The following is a 13,269-nucleotide window of genomic DNA, read 5'->3' as shown; positions in this document are numbered from 1 at the left end:
CCCTATACATAAAAAGAAATCCTGGAAGCGAAAGTCAGCTCGTTTAGAAAGGGAAGATGAAAGAGCAGGGCCATCACAGGGAGAGGTAGAGGAAGAGGAAGAACTCGTAAATGAGACCGAAACCACCCGATCCCTATCCCTGAGTGAGCTGCGAGATATGCAAAAAGATTTCAGCCGTCGTCCAGGGGAGCACATTGCCACCTGGCTGCTCCGATGCTGGGATAGCAGGGCCAGTAGCCTGGAATTAGAGGGTAAGGAAGCCAAGCAGCTGGGATCTATTTCTAGGGAAGGGGGCATTGACAAAGCGATTGGAAAAGGGGAACCAGCCCGCAGCCTCTGGAGCTGACTCCTGTCAGCTATAAAAGACAGATATCCCTTCAAGGAAGATGTTGTATATCGCCCCGGGAAATGGACCACCATGGAGAAAGGTATCCAGTACCTGAGGGAATTAGCTGTGCTGAAGGTGATTTATGGTGACCTGGACGACGTGCGGTCACCCATAGATCCAGACGAGGTCCAGTGCACAAGACCTATGTGGCGGAAGTTGGTACGAAACACACCACCGTCGTGTGCCAACTCACTGGCAATACTGACCTGGAGAGATCGAGACGGTCCAACAGTGAATGAAGCTGCTAGTAACCTCCGAGAATACGAAGAAAGTATCTCTTCCTCCTTTGCCTCAGCTGTGGAAAAACTGTCCCGGGAGTGCCAACGGTTCAAAGAGGATATGTCCTACTCCCCACCTGTACAGACCAGTGTCTAAGCTATTAGGAGTCAGCGTTCTTCTGCTCAAGAGAGAGGATATAGAGGGTACACACCACGGGGCACCCTATGGTTTTACTTGCGTGACCACGGAGAGGACATGAGGAAGCGGGATGGAAAACCTACCTCCACCCTAGAGTCACGGGTACGTGAGTTGCAAGGAAAAACAATCACGAAAGGGGGTTCTTCCAGAAAAATTGCTGCTCTGGTTTCCAGTGGACAGTTCCCCAGATGAGTAAAAGGGCTGATTTTACTCCTGATTTTAATGAAGAAATTCCTGACTCTTATATACAAGAAATGGGTCATGAATATTATGACCAGGATTAGGGGGGCCCTGCCTCCAGCCAGGTGGAGGAAAGGGACAACCGGGTTTACTGGACTGTGTGGATTCGATGGCCTGGCACATCAGACCCACAGAAGTATAAGGCTCTTGTAGACACCGCTGCACAGTGTACCCTAATGCCATCAAGCTATACAGGGGCAGAACCCATCTGTATTTCTGGAGTGACAGGGGGATCCCAACAGCTAACTGTATTGGAGGCCGAAGTGAGCCTAACTGGGAATGAATGGCAAAAGCACCCCACTGTAACTGGCCCAGAGGCTCCATGCATCCTTGGCATAGACTACCTCAGGAGAGGGTATTTCAAGGACCCAAAAGGGTACCGGTGGGCTTTTGGTATAGCTGCCTTGGAGATGGAGGAAATTAAAGAGCTGTCTACCTTGCCCGGTCTCTCGGAGGACCCTTCTGTTGTGGGGTTGCTGAGGGATGAAGAGCAACAGGTGCCAATTGCTACCACAACGGTGCACTGGAGGCAATATTGCACCAACCGAGACTCCCTGATTCCCATCCATGAGCTGATTCGTCGACGGGAGAGCCAAGGAGTGATCAGTAAGACTTGTTCACCTTTTAACAGTCCTATATGGCCAGTGAGAAAGTCTAATGGAGAGTGGAGACTAACAGTAGACTATCGTGGCCTGAATGAAGTCACGCCGCCCCTGAGTGCTGCCGTGCCGGACGTGCTGGAACTGCAATATGAACTGGAGTCAAAAGCAGCCAAATGGTATGCTACAAATGATATTGCTAATGCATTTTTCTCAATCCCTTTGGCAGCAGAGTACAGGCCGCAGTTTGCTTTCACTTGGAGGGGTGTTCAGTACGCCTGGAATCGACTGCCCCAGGGGTGGAAACAGCCCTACCATTTGCCATGGCCTGATCCAGACTGCACTGGAACAGGGCGAAGCTCCAGAACATCTGCAATATATTGATGACATTATTGTGTGGGGCAATACAGCAGCAGAAGTTTTTGAGAAAGGGAAGAAAATAGTCCAGATCCTCCTGAAAGCCGGTTTTGCCATAAAACAAAGAAAGGTCAAGGGACCTGCACAGGAGATCCAGTTTTTAGGAATAAAATGGCAAGATGGACGTCGTCAGATCCCAATGGATGTGATCAACAAAATAACAGCCATGTCTCCACCAACTAGCAAAAAGGAAACACAAGCTTTCTTAGGCATTGTGGGTTTTTGGAGAATGCATATTCCAAATTACAGTCTGATTGTAAGCCCTCTCTACCAAGTGACCCGGAAGAAGAATGATTTCCAATGGGGCCCTGAGCAACGACAAGCCTTTGAACAAATTAAACAGGAGATAGTTCATGCAGTAGCCCTTGGGCCAGTCCGGGCAGGGCAAGACGTAAAAAATGCGCTCTACACCGCAGCCGGAGAGAATGGCCCTACCTGGAGCCTCTGGCAGAAAGCACCAGGGGAGACTCGAGGTCGACCCCTAGGGTTTTGGAGTTGGGGATACAGAGGATCCGAGGCCCACTATACTCCAACTGAAAAAGAGATATTGGCAGCATATGAAGGGGTTCGAGCTGCTTCAGAAGTGGTTGGTACGGAAGCACAACTCCTCTTGGCACCTCGACTGCCGGTGCTGGGTTGGATGTTCAAAGGGAGGGTCCCCTCTACACATCATGCAACTGATGCTACGTGGAGTAAGTGGGTTGCACTGATCACACAACGGGCTCGGATAGGAATCCCCAATGGCCCAGGGATCTTGGAAGTAATTATGGACTGGCCAGAAGGCAAAGATTTCGGAATATCGCCAGAGGAGGAAGTGACGCGTGCTGAGGAGGCCCCACTGTACAATAATCTACCAGAAAATGAGAAGCAATATGCTCTGTTCACTGATGGGTCCTGTCGTATTGTAGGAAAGCATCGGAGGTGGAAGGCTGCTGTATGGAGTCCTATACAACAAGTGGTAGAAACTGCTGAAGGAGAAGGTGAATCAAGCCAATTTGCAGAAGTTAAAGCCATCCAGCTGGCTTTAGACATTGCTGAATGAGAAAAGTGGCCAGTGCTCTGTCTCTATACTGACTCATGGATGGTGGCAAATGCCCTGTGGGGGTGGTTACAGCAATGGAAGCAGAACAACTGGCAGCGCAGAGGCAAACCCATCTGGGCTGCAGCATTGTGGCAAGATATTGCTGCCCGAGTAGAGAACCTGGTTGTAAAAGTACGTCACGTAGGTGCTCACGTACCCAAGAGTCAGGCCACTGAGGAACATGAAAACAACCAGCAGGTGGATCAGGCTGCTCAGATTGAATTGGCCCAGGTGGATCTGGATTGGCAACATAAGGGTGAATTATTTATAGCTGGGTGGGCCCATGACACCTCAGGCCATCAAGGAAGAGATGCAACATAGAGATGGGCTCGTGATCGAGGGGTGGACTTAACCATGGACACTATTGCACAGGTTACCCATGAATGTGAAACATGCGCTGCAATTAAACAAGCCAAGCGGTTAAAGCCTCTGTGGTATGGAGGGCGATGGCTGAAATATAAATATGGGGAGGCCTGGCAGATCGATTATATCACACTCCCACAAACCCGCCAAGGCTAGCGCTATGTGCTTACAATGGTGGAAGCAACCACCGGATGGCTAGAAACATATCCTGTGCCCCATGCCACCACCCGGAACACTATCCTGGGCCTTGAAAAACAAGTCCTGTGGCGACATGGCACCCCAGAGAGAATTGAGTCAGACAACGGAACAGATTTTCGAAACAGTCTCCTAGACACCTGGGCCAAAGAGCATGGCATTGAGTGGGTATATCACATCCCCTGTCATGCACCAGCCTCTGGGAAAATTAAACGATACAATGGACTGTTAAAGACTACACTGAGAGCAATGGGTGGTGGGACATTCAAACACTGGGATACACATTTAGCAAAGGCCACCTGGTTAGTTAACACTAGAGGATCTGTCAATCGACCTGGCCCTGCCCAATCAAAACTTTTACACACTGTAGAAGGGGATAAGGTCCCTGTAGTGCACATAAAAAACATGCTGGGGAAGACAGTCTGGGTTACTCCTGCCTCGGGCAAAGGCAAGCCCATTCGTGGGATTGCTTTTGCTCAAGGACCCGGGTGCACTTGGTGGGTAACGGGAAAGGATGGGGAAGTCAGCTGTGTACCTCAAGGGGATTTGATTTTGGGTGAGAATAGCCAATGAACTAAATGGTATGATGTTAACTGCTATATAATACTGTGTGTCATCACTTTTATGGTTACTATAAACCATATCAATGGTATTTCAATAAGATCACCCAGATTAGTGAAGAATGAACTTTGTTGAAAGCAAGCAAAGTGCAGTGGTGATGGAACCAGAACTGGCTTCAGCATGCAACAATCCACCACCACATACCATCTCTTCTGCCCCGAAGGACTATTATGACAGATGGAGCCCAAAGTCATGGACTAAATGAACTTAATACACATTTTAGAAGGATGGCCCATAGACCAAGGGAATGATAACTGTGTGTACATATATAGATATACATATCAAGAGACAGGAAAAGTGGTGGTCATTAATTGTATTAGAAAAGGTAGAACCTGGGCATGACGTAAATGGTATAGAATACGGGGGTGGATACTGTCCTGGTTTTGGCTGGGACAGAGTTAATTTTCTTCCTAGTAGCTGGTATAGTGCTGTGCTTTGGATTTTAGTATGAGAATAATATTGATAACACGCTGATGTTTTGGCTGTCGCTAAGCGGTGTTTACATTGGTCAGGGACTTCCCCCCCCCCCCTTCAGCTCCCCATGCTCTGCCAGGTGCCCAAGAAATGGGAGGGGGCACAGCCAGGATAGTTGATCCAAACTGACCAAAGGGCTATTCCATACCATATGATGTCATGCCCAGTATATAAACTAGGGGGAGTTGGTCGGGGGGAGCGATCACTGCTGGGGGACTGGCTGGGTGTCGGTCGGCGGGTGGTGAGTGGTTGTATAATTTTTTTTAAATTATTTTTTTTTTTCTCCTTTTTTCCCTCCCTTGGGTTTTGTTCCTCTCTTTGTCTCTCTTGTTGTTTTCCTTCTCATTATAATTCATTATTATTATTACTATTATTTTGTTCCAATTATTAAACTGTTATTATCTCAACCCACGAGTTTTCTTACTTTTGCTCTTCCGATTCTCTCCCCCATCCCACCAGGGGGGGAAGTGAGCGAGCAGCTGCGTGGTGCTTAGCTGCCGGCTGGGGCTAAACCACGACAATTGCCAACTTAACAGCTACTTGGCAAGCAGCTGCACACCCATGGATGGCAGCCCTAGATGTAAAAGATATGTTCTTTTACATATCTAAGGGAACCATAAGGTTCCCTTAAAGGAGGAAGGTAAAGAGAAGTTTGCTTTCACTTGGGAGGGAATACAATACACGTTCAACAGACTCCCACAGGGGTATAAACATTCACCCACAATTGCTCATGCCACGCTTGCTGAACTTTTACAGACAGTCTCACTCCCCCAAGAAGTGAAACTGTACCAATATATAGATGATATTCTGATTGGAGAAACTTCCCCTGAAAAGGTTGGGGAAGCGGCAGCAGCAGTATGGCAAGCACTAAATAAAGCAGAAATTGAGATTCCACCCGGAAAATGTCAGGGACCAAGCAAAGAAGTAAAATTTTTAGGTACTTGGTGGATAGCAGGCAGTGCAGTGATTCCTCCAGATACCTTAAGAAAAATTGAAGAGCTGCAAATGCCCCAATCGAGGAAGGAGTTACAACAATTAATGGGAACTTTAGGATATTGGAGGAAACATGTGCCTGGATTTTCTATCCTTTCCCGTCCCTTATACTCACTCTTACGGAAAGGCAAACCCTGGGAGTGGAAATTAGAACATAAATAGGCGGTCAAAACTCTAACTGAAGAGTTAAAAACATATCAGTCACTAGGACCAGTACACCCCTGCGACCCTATTATAGCCGAATGGGGTTTCACCGAACATGCTACTTACTGTAACCTGTTCCAAACTGGGCCCAATGGGCCAAAAAGACCTTTATTGTTTAGCTCAACTGCATTTAAAGAAACAGAACAACGATACTCTGAATGGGAAAAGGGACTTTTATCTTTAGTCCGAGCAGTTAAACAAGTTGAGAAAATACATCAGGGACAACCTGTGCAAACTAGAGGACCATTTAATTTACTAGAAGCAATCCTAAAGGGGACTGCTCCCCCAGAAGGAGTTGCACAAAAACCCACTGTCCGAAAATGGTATGCCTACCTAACAGGAGTTGCAGAAAATATGCAACTAAGTGAAGGACACACTAAGGTTTCCAAATTGCAGATGCCCATAAACACAGACCCTTTAGCGTTACAACAACCATTTAAACCTTCACCCATCCTGGATGCACCACCCCTCACTGAGGGTACACCAACAGAAAACATTTGGTTTACAGATGCTTCAGCAAAAAGGGTAAATGGCAATATAAGGCTGTTGCATTAGATATTACCACCGGCAAGCAAGTAGTAGAAGAAGGTGAAGGCAGTGCACAAGTAGGAGAAATAAGAGCAGTTGTTTTGGCAGCACAGAATGGAGCAAAAATCATATATGTAGACTCTTATGCTGTGTGGGCCGGTGCCACACAGTGGCTCTGTCAATGGGAAACCTTGAATTGGGAAGTAAATAGATCCCCAGTTTGGAGAAACAAAGATTGGCAATTATTACTAGATATAGCCAGGAAAACACCTTTCAAGATGGGATGGGTAAAAGCTCATGCTAAAGATAATCAACCAGCCACAAAGTGGAATCAAAAGGTAGATGAGCTAACTAAAATTAGGAAAATCACCTTAAATCCTGAGTGGTATCGACTGGGAGAATGGTTACATCAAAGCCTAGGCCACGCAGGTAAAGAAGCACTTTACTTTGCTGCACAGAGTAAAGGCTGGCCTATAAATAGGAAAACTTGTGAAACTATTCTTACAGAATGTCCTCAGTGTAGACTGAAATTACAAGCAGATCATCCTGCTAAAGCACCACCTTTACATATCAATGAAGGGAAAGCTTTATGGTCTACATGGCAAATTGATTATATTGGACCATTCAAATCCTCTGCAGGATATCGATACATCCTTACAGGAGTGGAAGTAGTCTCCGGCTTGCTTATGGCGACTAAATGTCGGAAAGCCGATGGGCGAAATACAGTGCGAGGGCTATCAGTTTGGTTCTCAAATCTACCTACTCCTGATGTTATGCAGAGTGATAATGGCTCACACTTTTCGTGTAAGGAAGTGCAAGATTGGGCAAAACAAGAGGGAATTAGATGGGTATTCCACACCCCATACTACCCTCAATCAAATGGGATGGTAGAAAGAGCTAATGGCTTGTTGAAAAGGAATCTCAAACCACAGGAAGCTCAATGGGATACGAGACTTCCCAAAGTACTCCATCAATTAAATAATCAATATGGGCCTACTGGAAGCCCTGTAAGCCGAGCATTCTTTGTAAAAACTGAGCTTAGTGCTCCACCTACTAGGAAAAGAGAATATCCAATGACATTACAGCCAGGACAGCCTGTGACGGTCAATTTACCATCCATCGGTACTGTGCCTATGACTTTAACTAAACCTCGTGGCCCACTTGCCTGGGAAGCTACTGATAGCAGTGGTGCAAAACACAGAATTAGTTCACGAGGGATTTTTCCTTCTTCTTAATGGGGTAACCTGTTCGGACTCTCCCCACTGAAACAAGTCTCTATTTTCTCTTACAGCACCCCACAGGATGGCAGACGGAAATGCTGTGTTCGTGTTACTATTCCAAACCCTAACAATGCTGCTTTTCTTAGCCTGTGGTCAAAGAACCCTAGAATGGCCATGGTCCCAAGCTCGTGTTAAGTACACTGGAAGTATGGGAATACACTCTAGTAAGGGAGATTTAAAGCTTTCCACCGTGGTCATGCACGGAACTGAAACATACTTAGAAAATGAATGGAGCTGGGATAAAGATGAAGCTGATGATAAAGTTCCCCGACTTTGAGGAACAACAGGGGAAGAAATTAAAATAGGATGCCGGATGATCAATGGGTCTACCCATGGGAAGGCATCTCAGATTTCTGTGTACAACATTACATCAAAGCCAATAGCCGATACGAAACTTTGCGCCTTTGAAAGACTGGACTGTTGGTACAATTTTACCTTAACTTTACTAAAATTGTGGGATGTGACTTTAAGTATTCAGCTCCTGTTACGTCTTATCAATTGTTACAATCTAACTATACATTGAGTCAAGATTTATTGCCTACCCCCATCGGAATGAATCTTACATTGGTGAAGAAACTACTACAACACGATGACCTGTGTCAACTGCTAGAACACATCCGAAACAATGGACACAAAACTCCGATCACCGTTCATCATGATGCAGAAGAGATACACCATGTCTTGGAAAGAGTGAAGAAGGATGGAGAACACCATTGGTGGGAAACTCTTCTTGGATGGTCACCGACAGCAATGGGAGTGTTTAATCTTATGCTTCACCCAGTTGTTATTTTACTAACTCTAACATTAGTGTGTCTATTGCTTATAATTACATTGTATATAAAGGTTTGGTACATGATAAAACAAATAACCCAACTTCAACCACCCAAAACATACAAATTAATGCATAACAAATAGCAGTGCTTCACTGTCTACTTACTGTGGATCTATAAGTGCATAAATTATCAATATACTATTTATGGCACAGAGGCAAGAGGTGACCGTACCACCACTCTGTGAGAATAAGATGAATTGACTATAGTCACGGGGTGGAGTGTGATGGTGTGCTTCCCCTGCCCCTGACCTTTATCTCCTGCAACCCTGCTTAGGTGATAATCACCAGTGGTGATTGTAATGGATGCATCTGGTCACCATCGGCTCAAAGTGGATTCAGGAGACAGATAACAACACAATAGCCTAAGGGTTGGGCTATTAGCCCAACAATAGCCTGTGTAGGGCTATTGTGTTGTGCCTAGGGCTATTGTGTTGTGCACCCACCCAAGAAACTAAAACCTGTGGTCGGCATGCAAATATGACTATGGGTCAATCATCTTATCCCCCATAAATAGCGAGCAGCCCAAGAGCCCTTTGAGCTCTCCTGCATGGCAGCAGGCTGCACGCCAGGATTTCCCCTTGAGCAGGGATGCCTCTCAAGGTTACTCCTCGAGGTTGAGAGATTCCTTGCCGCAACAGATCCTCGGTAAGTGACTAATAGCTAAGATTTCAAAGTTTAGCATGCTAAGTGATATAAAGGATTGATTGTGCACATATATAATCCTTTAGACATAAACCGTTGACCAAGTCTGGGACTAGGACTGGATCTAGCCACACCTAGACTCCTCTCTGAGAAGGAGTTTAAAAAGCAAGGGGATTCTTTTCCGAACCTCATGACTCAACGGGAGGGTCTCCCTGACAGTTTTGTCTGACCCTGTCCTCTATGCAGTAAATAATCAAGTGCGCCTTGCCATCGAATCTTGTTAAAACACTGTTGCATTGAACTTTAACTCCCTATTCTGTATCAATAAACTATATTTTTACTTCTCTCTAACGAGTGAAGTGCACCCTCACTCCATCCGTGACAATATGTTAAAGTTATTGTTATTTCTACATTACCATACTGAACAGTTACTCTTTGGGTTTTTTTCCCCCTTCTTCTTTCTTAACTGCAGAGATTTTTTAGCATATATGACACACAATTTGGCAAAAGTCAAAGCAGGACAGCATTGTTGAGGCAAAGTGATAATAGTATGCGCTGAGCCTAAGGCTACAGCCAGAAAGCAGCTGTCAGTGGGCAAGTAATAGATACCATTGGAAGACAGAAAGCCCAAACAGTTACAAGAAGTGGCACATTTCTCACATATAGTAACAAATTAAAGTGGCCAGGAACCGTGAAGCTTAGTTCCCTAACCCCCGGCTTTTAATTCACAGATTTAATCTAGTTTGTTTCCAAACCCTAATTGCTTCTTATTAGTAGAATTGAATTTATAACTGTCTAAGCAACATTTCTTTAGGCTACTAACTACACTTTTAGGTTTCTACATGAAAATGAGAAGCAGGTTTGGATGGCATCTTCATATTCAAGGTCAAGTTTTGTGCCAATACTGAACTTTTTGAAGTGAGAAAGAGTTCTCACTCCTAACTTTGTCATTAATTTTCTTAGTATCTCTCATTCATGGCTTTTAGCTGAGAGCTGAAGCAAAATCACCCACATAGCAAGATAGCAATGAATTCTCATTGCATTTCTATGCCAAGCTGATAGAAAGAGTGAAGGGATGGCACTCTACCCCTCTGAGTTTCACCTCCCACAAATGCTACAGTGCTGCAAATTTTCATGTTGATAGCAGGTGCAAAGGTAGAAGGACTGGGAGAACACACTTAAATTTAATGAGTAGTCTTTGCTCTGTAAGGGGGACATTAGCATTTCTAATCCTGAACAGTATCACACACTGACCAAAGCTGGGTGTTCACAGAAAGGCACAGTCAATTTAACCAAGCCAGTTATTTTGTTCAATAAATATCTTCCTGACCTCAACTGGAGATAAGCTTATGCCCTGAAGTATGGCTCCTGTATTGTCAATACAGTAAAGATAGGAACAGACGGTTTTAAAACTATCAAGTATGTATTCTGGAGATAGAGGCAATGGGGCAGAGGAGCCCAGTGGTTGCACCCCGATGTTGTGTGCAGAACATTCTATGTACCTGCAAACACCATGGCAGAAAGTGGAGCTGCTGGTGGGTGGGAAGAAACATCATCCCTATTCTGTGTGGGTTTAGCTGAACAGTGTAAATATGTTTCCAGACTCTTGGAACATCCACCCATAGTTCACCTGCCAGAGATTAAGTCACATAGGATCACATTTGCCTGAAAATATACAGCAAGCCAAGGTGATACAACCTTCCTATAAGCCAGACCTATACACTCTATACCTTTTTCTATTTACTGGGTAGTCTATATTGAGTAGTCTTTCAGACTGTTTAGAAAGAATGGAAAGTGTCTTGAAATGGCTACATAATCTGAAGGGCAGTAATAAATGAAGCTTGTTTTCTTTATACTACTGCACAATGCTCATCATATTTCTCAACAATTTCTGCCTTCTGCAGTTGCTTTAAAGTGAAATGTGAGTTTTCTCAATTATGAGATAATTTTATTGAGATCCAGGGTCTCCATTTGTCGCAGATGGAGTGAGAGTGCACTTCACTCGCAAGAGAGAAGTAAAAATATAGTTTATTGATACAGAATAGGGAGTTAACAAAGTTCAATGCGACAGTGTTTTGACAAGATTCGATGGCGAGGTACACTTGATTATTTACTGCATAGAGGACAGGGTCAGACAAAACTGTCAGGGAGACCCTCCCGTTGAGTCATGAGGTTCGGAAAAGGATCCCCTTGCTTTCTAAACTCCTTCTCAGAGAGGAGTCTAGGTGCGGCTAGATCCAGTCCTAGTCCCAGACTTAGTCAACGGTTTATGTCTAAAGGATTATATATGTGCGCAATCAATCCTTTATATCACTTAGCTAAGATTTCAAAGTTTAGCATGCTATTAGTCACTTACCGAGGATCTGTTGCAGCAAGGAATCTCTCAACCTCGAGGAGTAACCTTGAGAGGCGTCCCTGCTCAAGGGGAGATCCTGGCGTGCAGCCTACTGCCATGCAGGAGAGCTCAAAGGGCTCTTGGGCTGCTCACTATTTATGGGGGATAAGATGATTGACCCATAGTCATATTTGCACGCTGACCACAGGTTTTAGATTCTTTGGTGGGTGCATTGCACAATAGCCCTAGGCTACTGTGTTGTTATCTGTCTCCTGAATCCACTTTGAGCTGATGCAGCCATTGTGACCAGATGCTTCCATTACAATCACCACTGGTGGTTATCACCTGAGCAGGGTTGCAGGAGATAAAGGTCGGGGGCGGGGGAAGCACACTGTCACACCTTTACTATGAGGTCTTCTTTCCATCAGTAACTATTAATATGTACTCATTTTTCCTCAGTGATGAAGAAGTTGTTTGATTGCTTGAGTTTCAATATTATGAGATCAATGCCTTTGCTTCCCACTTATGAAAGCAGGTAGGAGAACACTTCCCTGTATATTATATCTAATGAGGTAAGCACAAAAAATAAACCTAGGGCTGCAGAAGGGCTCTCTATTAAAGCAGTTGTGATGAAATTCCCAGTAAAGAGCAAAATGAGAATAGTTTCCTTTATCAGCAAATGCAAAATGATAACTGTCCTGTGACAATGGAAAAGCATCTCATTTTTCCAGGCCTTATGAACTAGTGGGGAACCTTGCATAAAGTCAACAGAAAAGTTGAATGGATATTGCGGAGGGAAAAATGGGCATGTATTGTCTCATTGAAAAGGTGATCACCGAGATGATATCAGCAAGGAAGGACAGTTTCCCTTTCATCTGCAGCTCAGAAGAAGCCACGTGCCCTGAAATAGTTAATATTTGCAATCACCATGGGTGTAAATAAATGATACCTCTCATATTTCTCTCTCTCCTGCCCCTAGTCATCTAGCAACTCTCATAACTGGCATATGCTATGGCTGAATAACCTGGCTTCATTCACAATTAAATCAGTACTAAAACAGTCAGGATGATAAATAGAGGCTTATCAATAATTGAAAAGAAAGGCTTAGAGATGTCCCATTATCTGAATAATTAATGCTGCACATGGGCTTTGTAATTCCTTAATAAAACTGACTGATTGATTTGCTTAATTAATTCCTTCTTTGACAGGCTTATTGCTTTCTTTGGAGACAGGGCTGGGGGAAAAAAAGAAAAAAAGAAAAAAACAGTAAAAGGAAGACTCAAAATTAGGAAGGAAAAGAAAGATTTAAAATCTTTCATAAACTTTAACCCTCCACTGGAGAATAGAAGAGATGTTCAACAGTTAATTCTGCCTTACATCCCAGAATCCCCCCAACCTCCTTCAACTTGTCAGCCACGAAAATGGTTCCACAAATGGAGATATCGACAACAGAAAAAACACCCAACAGATTTTTCCCACCTCCTTTGCATTTCACCTCGGTTCATGTCCCACTGCAACTGATCAAACATTATGATAAACCGTAAAGTGTCCCACGACTGCACCAGTAGTAAACTTGGCTGAGCCTTAAACACTTTTGAATAAATTGATCTAAATGAAATGTTTAAAGCCCACTTCAGTTTAACAGCAATAATTACTTTGA

The sequence above is a fragment of the Mycteria americana genome (genome assembly GCF_035582795.1).
Source record: "Mycteria americana isolate JAX WOST 10 ecotype Jacksonville Zoo and Gardens chromosome Z unlocalized genomic scaffold, USCA_MyAme_1.0 Scaffold_18, whole genome shotgun sequence".
In the NCBI taxonomy this organism is placed as follows: domain Eukaryota; kingdom Metazoa; phylum Chordata; class Aves; order Ciconiiformes; family Ciconiidae; genus Mycteria; species Mycteria americana.
Note: the sequence above shows the minus strand (reverse complement) of the source record.